Source organism: Haemaphysalis longicornis, unplaced genomic scaffold, assembly GCF_048455015.1.
Source record: "Haemaphysalis longicornis isolate Haplotype H1 unplaced genomic scaffold, Haemaphysalis longicornis Haplotype H1 scaffold_7, whole genome shotgun sequence".
Taxonomy (NCBI): Eukaryota; Metazoa; Arthropoda; class Arachnida; order Ixodida; family Ixodidae; genus Haemaphysalis; species Haemaphysalis longicornis.
In genome coordinates this window covers 162,373,882-162,385,182 of record NW_027526422.1, presented here as the reverse complement: position 1 = coordinate 162,385,182, position 11,301 = coordinate 162,373,882, and positions in this window count along the sequence as shown.

Here is an 11,301-nt window from a genome sequence, read left to right as displayed (position 1 = left end):
AAATAGTTTTGTTACAAAAATACATAATTGACCCTCAATGCAAAACCTAGCGATGAGAAGTATAAGCTTGAGGTGGACAGTCCCCGCACGGGGCACCTTGAGTATTCATGGTGACGGTGTTGGCGACACCGCGGACCCCGAGCCCCCAACATAAACTGTAACCTACCGTGGTGATGTGTTTAAAGGTGAAGGGTAGAAGCCTCAAACGGTGGCCGTCGGAGCCCAGGTCAAGCTCCGGCGGATGGGCTCCCTGTCTGTTTACCAGGCAGGGAGCTCCGGGACCTCTCAGGCTATCAGGGTAAGGTTTGAGAAGAAAGTACCCCCGTCCCCTGCTTTTTTCTATGCTGTATGGAAAATTCAAAACCCCCCCCCAAACGTGATCGGTCCCTGAAAAGGGGCCGCACCGAAGTATCTTTCCCTCCACTTCCAAGCATGAGCTTCCCAAAGCCAGACAAATATTCTCGTTTCCTTGTTATCGAATCCCTTGACACAGCCCGCCCTCTTGCTTCACAATCAGTATTTTTGATTACAAAATACCTTGATGGAATAATTGGGAAAACCTACAATGCTAAAAAACAACGCACAGGTGAAGTCCTTGTTGAAGTAAAAAACCAACAGCAGGCAACCACACTTCTTGGTCAGACGAAAATGGTCGATCTGGACATCAGGGTCACACCCCACCGCAGCCTGAATAGCTCGCAGGGTGTGATCTCTGAGGCAGATCTTCTTAACGAGACAGATGCCGACATTCTTGAAGGTCTAAAGGATCAGGGTGTCACAGCCGTGCGCCGCATCACGATGCGTAGAGATGATAAGGTAATACCCACGAAACATATCATCTTGACCTTCAACTGCTCCTCACTTCCTGACCATATCAACGCAGGGTTCATCCGATGCTCCATTCGTCCTTACATTCCGAACCCGCGCCGCTGCTTTAAGTGCCAGCGGTTCGGGCACGGAACCAACTCCTGCCGTGGTCGTCTGACCTGCGCAAAGTGCGCTCAGCATGATCATCCATCTGATAATTGTCCATCGTCAACCCTCACCTGCGCCAACTGCCAGGGACCCCATGCCGCCTACTCTCGAACGTGCGAGAAGTTTAAGCAGGAGAAGGCGATCATTAATGTGAAGGTAACTGAGAACATCACCTTCCCAGAGGCGCGAAAGAGGTTCGCCTCTTTCCCCCTGGGGAGGTACGCCGACGCGGCTCGCCGGGGGGCGGAGCGGCGTCTGGTGTCCACAGGGACCCAGTTCAGCGAGTCTGACCTGGTCCCTCCCCCGCCCCCCCTTGGGTTGCCTCTGGCAGCCCAATCCGTTGCCACGCCGCTTGCTGAGGCAGCAGCGGTTGTGGTGACAACCTCTTCTGTAGGGACCGGTGCCGCTCCCGCCTCTGCCTCCCCGTCCTCCAGTGCGTTGGAGGGTGCCGACCGGATGGACACCGGGGGCCCCGCATCGGCTCCCACCGCCACCGCCCCCTCCGTGCCACCTCTGGTGCCCCGGACGCCCTCGGCGGTGGCGGCTCAAACGAAGGGCTCCCGAAAGGGGGCCAAGCCCGAGGGGCCTGGTCCGCCGGGCACCCTTCTGGCATCCGACGAGGAGATGGATGTCGCCCCGTTTCTGCCTGCAACGCAGCGCAAGGAACGGCCTCCGATGTCCAAGCCGACAGAAAGGCCTAGAAATCCTAGAATAACTGCCCCGAAAGACGACACATAAACAAACACACACACACACACACACTCCAGTTATTCTTAAATTTAAATAATGGGAACTGAAAACATCATCCAGTGGAACTGCAGAGGCCTTCTTAAAAATCTTGACGATGTGTATGAGATTCTGCATGCCAGTCAGCCAAGTATCATGTGTCTCCAGGAAACCCACCTCAATTCTAAACAAACAAATTTCTTGAATAGGTACATGGTATTCAGAAAGGACAGGGTTGGCTGCACACACTCTTCAGGAGGTGTGGCAATTGTCGCCCGAAAATCCTTAGCCTGCCACCCTGTCACTTTGAACACTGTCCTTGAGGCTGTAGCAATCCGTACGATAATATTTAATAGGTTGATAACGGTGTGCTCCATTTACATTCCTCCTGATTTTGCACTTCTGAGTGCTGATTTCGAGGCACTGGTTGACCAGCTGCCCGAACCATACATACTAACAGGCGACCTTAATGCGCACAACTCTCTTTGGGGCTCCTCCAGAACGGATGCCCGAGGTCGCCTGATAGAGAAGTTTCTTACATCCTCCGGAGCATGCCTTTTCAACAAAAAACAGCCTACATACCATAACTTAGGACACAATACATACTCGCATCTTGACTTGGCTATTGGCTCTGCAGTTCTCTTTCCACTTCTCGAGTGGGGTGTGGGCACTGACCCATATGGCAGTGACCACTTCCCCACCTCACTAACATACATAGGTAAAGGCCCATGCAGTCCATCTTCCCATAAAAAGTTTAATGAATCAAAAGCAAACTGGAGCACATTCACACAAACATCTCAACTACACCACACATCCATAAAGCACCTACACGTTGAGGAAGCCGCCCAACTCGTCACGGCGCACATCCTCGACGCCGCCGAAAAGTCCATTCCCCAGGCCTCCAGTGGGTCCCGCAGCCCAAGGAGGCCCTGGTGGAACGAGGACTGCAGGCGGGCGCGAGAGGCCCAGAACAAGGCGTGGGGGGTCCTTCGCCGGTACCCCACGTCAGATAACCTCATTTCTTTTAAACGGGCAAAGGCTTTTGGGAAGCGAGTGCGTCGTGAGGCGAAAAGGGAGAGTTGGCGCACCTTCCTCACTTCCATCAACTCATACACTGACACACACAAAGTCTGGACACGAATACGAAAACTAAAAGGACAACAGACACACAGCCTGCCCCTGGTTAGTACAACAGGGGACACACTGGAAGACCAGGCTAACACACTCGCACAACACTTCCAACACGTGTCCAGCTCAGCACACTACACTAATACTTTCATGCAACACAAAACCAATGCAGAAAAGAAGCCCTTACTAGACAAGAACAAGTCGAATTCTGCTTACAACTCTGAATTCACACTTCATGAGCTGAAGGTTGCTCTTTCCACCTGTAAGCCCTCTGCTCCAGGGGCAGACAGCATTACATACACCATGATACAACACCTACACACAGACACTCTTGAGACACTCCTACACCTCTACAACAGAATATGGCTTTCGGGGCAGCTTCCAAGGTCTTGGAAGGAGGCTATAGTTGTGGCCTTTCTGAAGGAGGGGAAGGACCCTTCCTCTCCCGCAAGTTATCGTCCCATCGCCCTGACAAGCTGCCTGTGTAAGCTCCTCGAGAAGATGATAAACCGTAGGCTAGTGTACTTTCTGGAGTACAACGGTCTTCTCGAGGGCTGCCAGGCAGGCTTCAGGGTGGGGCGATCTACCAATGATCAACTTCTTGCACTGGAATCCTACATAAAAGATGCATTTGTCCATAACCAGTTCTGCCTTACTGTATTTTTCGATATTGAAAAAGCTTATGATACAGCCTGGCGCTACGGCATCCTCAGGGACCTTAAGTCATTTGGTGTCTCTGGCAACATGATGAACACTCTTTGTAGTTATTTGGCCGAACGAACCTTTCGAGTGAGGGTTGGCGGTGCACTCTCCACTGTATATTTGCAGGAAAATGGTGTGCCGCAAGGTGGAGTTCTAAGCTGCACCTTGTTTATAGTTAAGATGAACTCCCTCCGAAAGTCATTGCCGCCGACCATTTCCTGTTCCATCTATGTAGACGATGTGCAAATATCTTTTAAATCCTGTAACCTGTCAATATGCGAACGTCAAGTACAACTCGGTGTTAAGAAACTAGCTGGCTGGGCGGACCTTAACGGGTTTAAAATGAACCCGGCCAAGAGTACTTGTGTTGTATTTTCCCGCAAGCGCGGGATTTACGCCGACCCTGAGATTACGCTTAACCGTGCACCTATTCCTGTTAAACGGGAGCACAAGTTTTTAGGTGTCATATTTGATAACAAGCTCACGTTCATACCTCACGTCAAAACACTTAAACATAAATGCCTCAAAACACTAAACATTCTCAAGGTCCTCTCCCACCAATCCTATGGTGCAGACAAAGAACTGCTTCTCCGGGTCTTCACCGCGTTAGTCGGGTCTCGATTAGACTACGGCAGTGTCGTGTATAGGTCGGCATCGAAAACAACGCTAAAAAGTCTTGATCCAGTACTGCACTTGGGTCTGCGCCTTGCGTCGGGTGCGTTCCGCACTAGCCCGGCCCAGAGTCTATATGTTGAATGTAATAAGTGGTGCCTTGAGTACCAACGAACGTATGTGGACTTTCTCTACGCTTTTAAAATTTCATCTTTGAAGGACCATCCTTTTAAACGTGTTTTTAATGATACATCCACATCGCCACTGTTTGTAAATCGCCCGTCTGTTCCTTTGCCGTTCTCACTTAGAGTGAGACAGGAAGCTTCTAATTTCGACATCTCCTTTTTAGACATTCACACATCTTCTTTTACTGACGTCTTACCACCCTGGGAGCTTCAACCTGTGTGTTGTGACTTGTCCTTCGTGAAAATTGACAAAACCAGGGTACCACAAACTGCTATTTTGCAGCACTTCTTGTCCCTGCAGTTCAAGTATGAATGTGCAGAGTTTTACAGTGACGCATCAAAAACTGCCCTTACTGTGTCCTGTGCGGCGCACGGACCCGATTTTAGAGTCTCTAAGACCTTGAACTCGAAGACCAGCATTTTTACGGCAGAAGCCCATGGCGTTTTGCTTGTTTTAAATCACATAGTGCAACATGAAATACCCAAGTCTATCATTTTCACAGATTCACTGAGTGTTGTACATGCATTGTCATCCAACAAGTCTTCTAAAAACCATGTTCTTAATGTAGTGTATAAAACCATTATGTCCGCGTATGCATTAAATCTCGAGGTGATCATGTGTTGGGTTCCAGGCCACTCTGGGATTGCGGGAAATGAGACCGCTGATCAGATGGCCGCTGCTGCTGCACATACAAATACACCGGACATAGCAACAGTACCCTACACAGACCTCAAGCCACACATAAGACAACACCTGCGCAGAACATGGCAAACACACTGGGACGAACAGACAGACAACAAACTACACGTAATAAAGCCACACTTGGGACGGTACACAACTGACTCGCACAACAGACACTCGGAAGTCGCCTTGGCAAGGCTGCGGATAGGGCACACCCATGCGACGCACTCGCATCTGCTGACGGGATCTTCTAGACCCCAGTGCAGCAGGTGCGGAGAGGCCCTATCCGTAGTGCACATACTAATCACATGCAAGGCACTTCACACAACACGACACAAACACTTCAGAGAACTCTACAGACAACATATTCCCCTACATCCATCATTTTTTCTAGGTGACGATGCCATTGTTTCTGTGAAACGTGTGTTTGAGTATTTGTTAGACGTCAAGTTTTTAAACCTCATTTCCTATCACGCATAATCAAATCTGGCCCTATACACCAGCCATCACCATTTTCTTTAATTGATTTTACTATGTTCGGTTTACACTTTTTTTTTCTTCTTTTTATACCTACCTTTGTATGGTAATCACTTCTCCATTAAATAACGTCTTCTCTGGCGCTCTTTGCCCTCGTTGGCCTTGCGCCATTAAACACTAACCATCATCATCATCATCATCATTGAGGTGGACAGGTGGACACAGACCGACATCCCGGGGTGTCTTCCGACACCGCTCTTCTCGGGCGCAAAAATTTGTTCAGGTACTACATTGCACACTGAAAAGGCACATTCATTCGACCTGAAAAGAGCTATGCGTTTCTTTCATGATACACGTATGCTTCTTTTGTTGGCGTTTTCTCTTTCACTTTGTTTTACCCACTTTTGATAGGAAAGTTTCAGCTCCGACGCGTGTGGTGGTATGCGTCTGTTTACGTATCAGCACAGAGCAAGTATACAGTAGAACCCCGATTATACGACTTTTTAGAGACCACGAAAAAGCGTCGTATATTGCGGGTGTCGTAAACTCTGAACAACAGCATTTACGCTACAAATGCAGTTCAGCGCTACTAATTTGAAAAAAACTTCAACGTAAAGTACAAGTAAGGCATGGCACGTATGGGGAACCCAAAGAACTAAAAATTGTAAATGCGAAAAGAATAATGCTGTGCAGCTGACAACCACGAGGTATTAAATTAAACCTTCTAACACAGTGTCTGCCGCGATTCCCGCCAGCCAGTGCGAATTATATCACATACGATCACGACAAACACAGGTGGAAGTCTAGGCCTGTCAGCATTACCTCGTCAGTGATTCACTGCGGAGTGGAAGAAATGCACACCTGTTGCACAGTGCCCCTTAGACCATGCGCAAAACGTGGAAACGCCAGCAAGGAGAGAATGACAGCGACTGTGCAAAAGTGTGGGCTAAGGACATAACTGTTTGAGCGGCTCAACGTCCGCCAAAACAGGCCCGCCGCACTTCCCTTTTGTCCGTCGTTTTGGTCGCGTGTTTCGCGTCGGTCGTCGGATAAGGAGGGTCAGACAAAATCGTGTCATACAATCGAGCTTTTAATACATCGCTTCAACAAAGAGATTTTCGGTACTCGTCTAGTCCGCTGTAACACCAGGGTTGTCGTAAAACCGGGGTTGCGCTAAAATAATCATCGCAGCCGCGTTGTTTTTTTATGACGCCGCAAATGCCGGTAGCATAACCTTGGCAAAGCACTTGTGACGTCATGTGGCTGTCCTACAAAACTTCGTTTTTCCTTCGGTCTTCTTCTTGCACCGTGCATGTAAGCTCGGTCTTTGTCGTCTGCGTTTCTCACGATGTTTCCATGGGAGCTACGTGCCATAAAATCCCAAATCCTAGCCATAGAGGCTTCACTAAAGAATTAGGCGTTAGAAAAGACTGATACACATGTAGTAAACATGCGAAATGTACGAATAGACTGCGTGGCTGCATATGCGGCCCTTACGAATACTGCCCCTGAAACTAGATCTTATACAAGCCTATCGCGATGGAAATTGAAGAAAGATAGCCTCCTTCACGCCGGTGATCATACACAGACTTTATTTATCATCACAGGAGCGTCAGTAGACACTACTGTCAATATAAAGAAGTCCGCCAATGCAGTCCGTACCGACTGTTAACCAGCGAAGCTGTAACGTTCGGCTGGGGCTTACCAGTGGCTTTTCCATTTCGAAGTTACGTGCGGTCGGTAATTGCCGTTGGTCCGTTGACGCTGCACCTCCCCAACCAACGCCGCCCCTAACCCGCCGTTTTCGCTTCAGCTGATGTTGACACAGCACCTTGCAGCTCGTGTGCTCTGCTGCGAAAAAGAACCTTGTCCCTCCCTCCTTAGCTGTCGTTCCAGTTGCCACTGCCGGTATATGCGAGAACGCAGCTACCCTTCTGCATATACAGCGAATCGGGCTCCCTTTACTTCTGTTTTGTTTCGCACATGTGCATGAGGCTCTGCCGGAAGAGTTTTCTACGTACAGAAGACTGCCGCGTTTTCTTCACTCCTCGCTATGCAAAGCTTTGCTTTAAAAATTCCAGGATGATATATAAAGGTTTTGCATTACTTCGCTGATGAAAACACACTGGGTTACGTTCCCTACCATTTAAATGACCCCGCTTGAGATCAACGTTTTACCGCAGCTGTTATCTGTAAGTACGTACAACTAGCCCATTTTTTCGGTCCTCTGCGCGTGTCTTCTACCATTGCATCATTTCATTCCTCACCGAGAAATTTATTGTTTTTCTGCCACGTGCGCATTATTTGTATTCCGCTCAACTGTATAAATCTTCTTTTCAGTGAGCCATGCTGAATTCACTGCGTAAGCCTTTTCTGACGTTCTTTTTAAACAAACGTGGCAAGCATTATCTACTAAATTGGATCTGGATACTGCCGGAGTGGCCCTTTCTTGCGATACCCCAAGACAACGGCAAAAACATTGCAGACAAAAGCCACGCACATTCATTTTTTGAATCATACTCCTGTTTCTAGTCCTCCCCTGGAGCCATGCTACGGATTTTCCATCTCTTTAATTGCTCTCAGTGTCGTTGGAACTGCCGGCCAGAGCGAAGCGTAACACGTATGACTAAGACAGCGTGAAAAAAAGCGGAGCTCAGGCAGTCGGCAAAGAGACCACATCGAGTGGAGAGCTCAAACAAAAAAATGGCGCCAACATATCTCGGGGTTCATGAGCAAAGCGGTCCATTTATCTTAGGAATTAGCCTCGCTATCCACCTCACAATGCTGTCTGACACTTCTTCGCAAAGCAGACTAGGGGCATATCGTGATGTGAGTTTGCCAGACGACAGAAGCCAGCCGGGTCGCATCACCGGCTACATCCATTGTTTACCCACCCGGCATAAGATAGTTTTTTTTTCATTTGGAAGTCACCGCTTCTTATGGCCCATGAATAGCAACCACTCGACGGAAAGGTAAATGAATACTCGAGCCTAAGCGCATTCTGGGCTTGAATGATCGCCTCGGCATCCCGTTAGTATGGGCTACATACGCAGGAGATCAAATAGGTGTGCACACGTTTGGCGCTGTCATGGAACTCACGTGACCATGAAGCTAAAATAATTTTATACCGACGTTCTTCTATGGACCTGAGATGCGTGCACTGCTCACAAAAGGGTCAGTTGGCATTTGGCTGAGGTGGTCCACGGGTGTTCCTGTTTACGCTAAAAAAATTTCCCGCGAAAGTAATCAGAAGTTTTTTGGTCTGCGGCCCAGAGGAGAGCTAGGGAAACACCATGATCAGGCTTACAGATGGCACAGACATATTCGGGACCCTCTGCGCGATGGTGTTGCTAGTGCTGGTCCACGCAAAGTTCAAGTATGATCCAGGATTCAAACGCTCTACGAAGAAGCTCAGTAACAACTTCTAAAAAGTCACTACCGTTTTGATCATTTTTGCAAAAGAAGCAAACACATGGAGCACAAAAGTTACACCCCACAGCGCAAGCGAGAAAAATCGCAAAGCATATTGTTACCAGGAAAATGATATATTGCAGGGGTAATAAATATGCCACACGGTGGGGAACACAGCAGCACCCAGTCTCAAGTGGGTGCAGCCAAAGCGAGAGATGGTTCGTCCTCTTTCTCCTCGTCGGTCAACCGTCCACCGCACCAGCTGTCCGGGCTGGGGCCAATCCCTCGGTGTCCATATTCCTTTCAGAGGGTGCATACCCAACCCGTGACAATATTTTGTTTTCGGAGTGCTGTATGTATATTTTGTTTTAGTAAGGAGTAGCAATAATTACTGTTAGATTATGTCGCTAAACGTATTTAGGCAGCATTTTAGAAGATCCTTATTAGAATTTAAGATATGCTTCTATTAGAGTTTAATCAGGAGAAGGCGTTTGACCCGCTGCGATTCCACCCGCACCCGAAGAAGGCGGTTGGATGTTTTCTGAACATTGCTGTAATACCATCCCTTCGCAGAACTGATGGCTAGAACGTGAACAATGTTAGATACCCGCGACGGTAGTTTTGACAGTGGTAGTGAAGTAATTCTAATATTAACAAATATAAAATTGTTTTCCCTCCCAAACTTTATAAATAAACACTCCTTCTAGAAACGCAAAATAATGAACTTGGGTGAGCAGGCACTTTTTGACAATCAAGCCAGTGCAAATAAACGAATACTCTGGCACACTCCTAACAGCAATATATAAGTATCCCCAGCCAAACAAAACAAGCTTCTTTTCGAAGACCTTGAGAAAACATTGTATATGATGGATGTGACATGGCTTCCTTACGTGTGTTCAAGCACGAATGTATGCGGAAACTTTTGCTCGCAGACGTATTCACAAAGATACGCAGGCTACCGCAAACAATCAAACCTTATCGCTACAAATAGGATTTTAGGCAAGTGCCTCTTTTGTCGCTTGCACTCCTATTGCCACTCATTTATATGTGACCATGAATCAGAAGTCAAGAAAGTATTCAATTATGTTTTATTGTGCCTATAAATGCCTAATTTAGCGTTTGTGCCTAAGTGCCTATAAGTGCCCCAAAATACCTATTTTCGAAATCGACGCTTATATGAACACCATGTAGTCTCAAGTTTCGTCTTTGAGGGCAGTTTGAGATCGTTGTTTATATGTTATCGGGAAACATTGATTGTTCCGACCTTAACGGGGTTAAACCTAGCTCATCTAATTTAACCAATTCCAGAAAACAACAGCTAGAAGCAGTCGAATAAAACGCTCATTAAGAGTGACAAAAAATACCAATTTCGAATCCAAAAATCTGGAGAGGGGGGTAGTTTGCTTTTGTTCCCACAGTTTCCACAGTGATCCTACAATATGATGTACATGCTCTCCAAACATATTTCCTGAAACGTGTGGTCGCATCCTGCTCTCTGTAGCCACACTCAAACGCAACTCTGTTTTCAACGCATCGGTTTAACATAGCAAGCACGCCTTTGTTAGAGGATACTTTCCATAAGAAAGAGACAAAGGCGATGCATATCTGTGCAGCTCCATCTCCTTACGTCCTAAATGTACACTGCCGACGGGAAATAAAACACAGCGCACCGTAAAAACTTGATCGGCTGAGAAAAAAGTTCTTGCAAATGCTCTTGAAATGTGTGGAAGTGTACTTGGCAGGGTTCGGACACAGTTCCTGAACAATTCGGCAATTTGACAGTGTTGCTCCTGACAGTCATCATGTACGAGAATGTTAATTTTTAATGAATCGTCTCCTTTTTTTGGTTTCTTATTTGTATCTCTTTTTTTGTTTGATCGCATTGAAATTGCATCAGGCAGGCATAATATGGCGCTTTTTGATCAGTATTTCCAGCCGGCAAGTGTTGTATTTTATGCCTGTTTCCCTATCTGCGACGCTCGAGCAAGCGGCACTGGCCATTGAGCATATATGCCGGTAGTGTGCTTGTTGAATTAGGCTAATGGACCGTCATTAGTCCGGCAATTTAGGCAATGAGACCATTAAAACTGCTATGGTTAGCTGTTGGTACTTTTGTGACACCACAAACAATAAAATTTTCGTTTTGCTGTCATAGATACATACCTAGCACGTCTTTCAAAAAAGGCACTTCACGTTAAAGTGTTTGTTTATACAGATTCCCAAATTATCTTAACTTAATATTTATTGTTACGAGAGGAAGATGAAGACAGCAGTGGTATATGACCCTGTTGTTCCAGCCTCGACGAAGAAGGTGTGTGTTGGCGCAATACGCGCGGCTCTATAATGGCAGCTTTTTACATAATTGAAATGTTGCAGCTGATAATGCAGCTTATCGGCCCACAG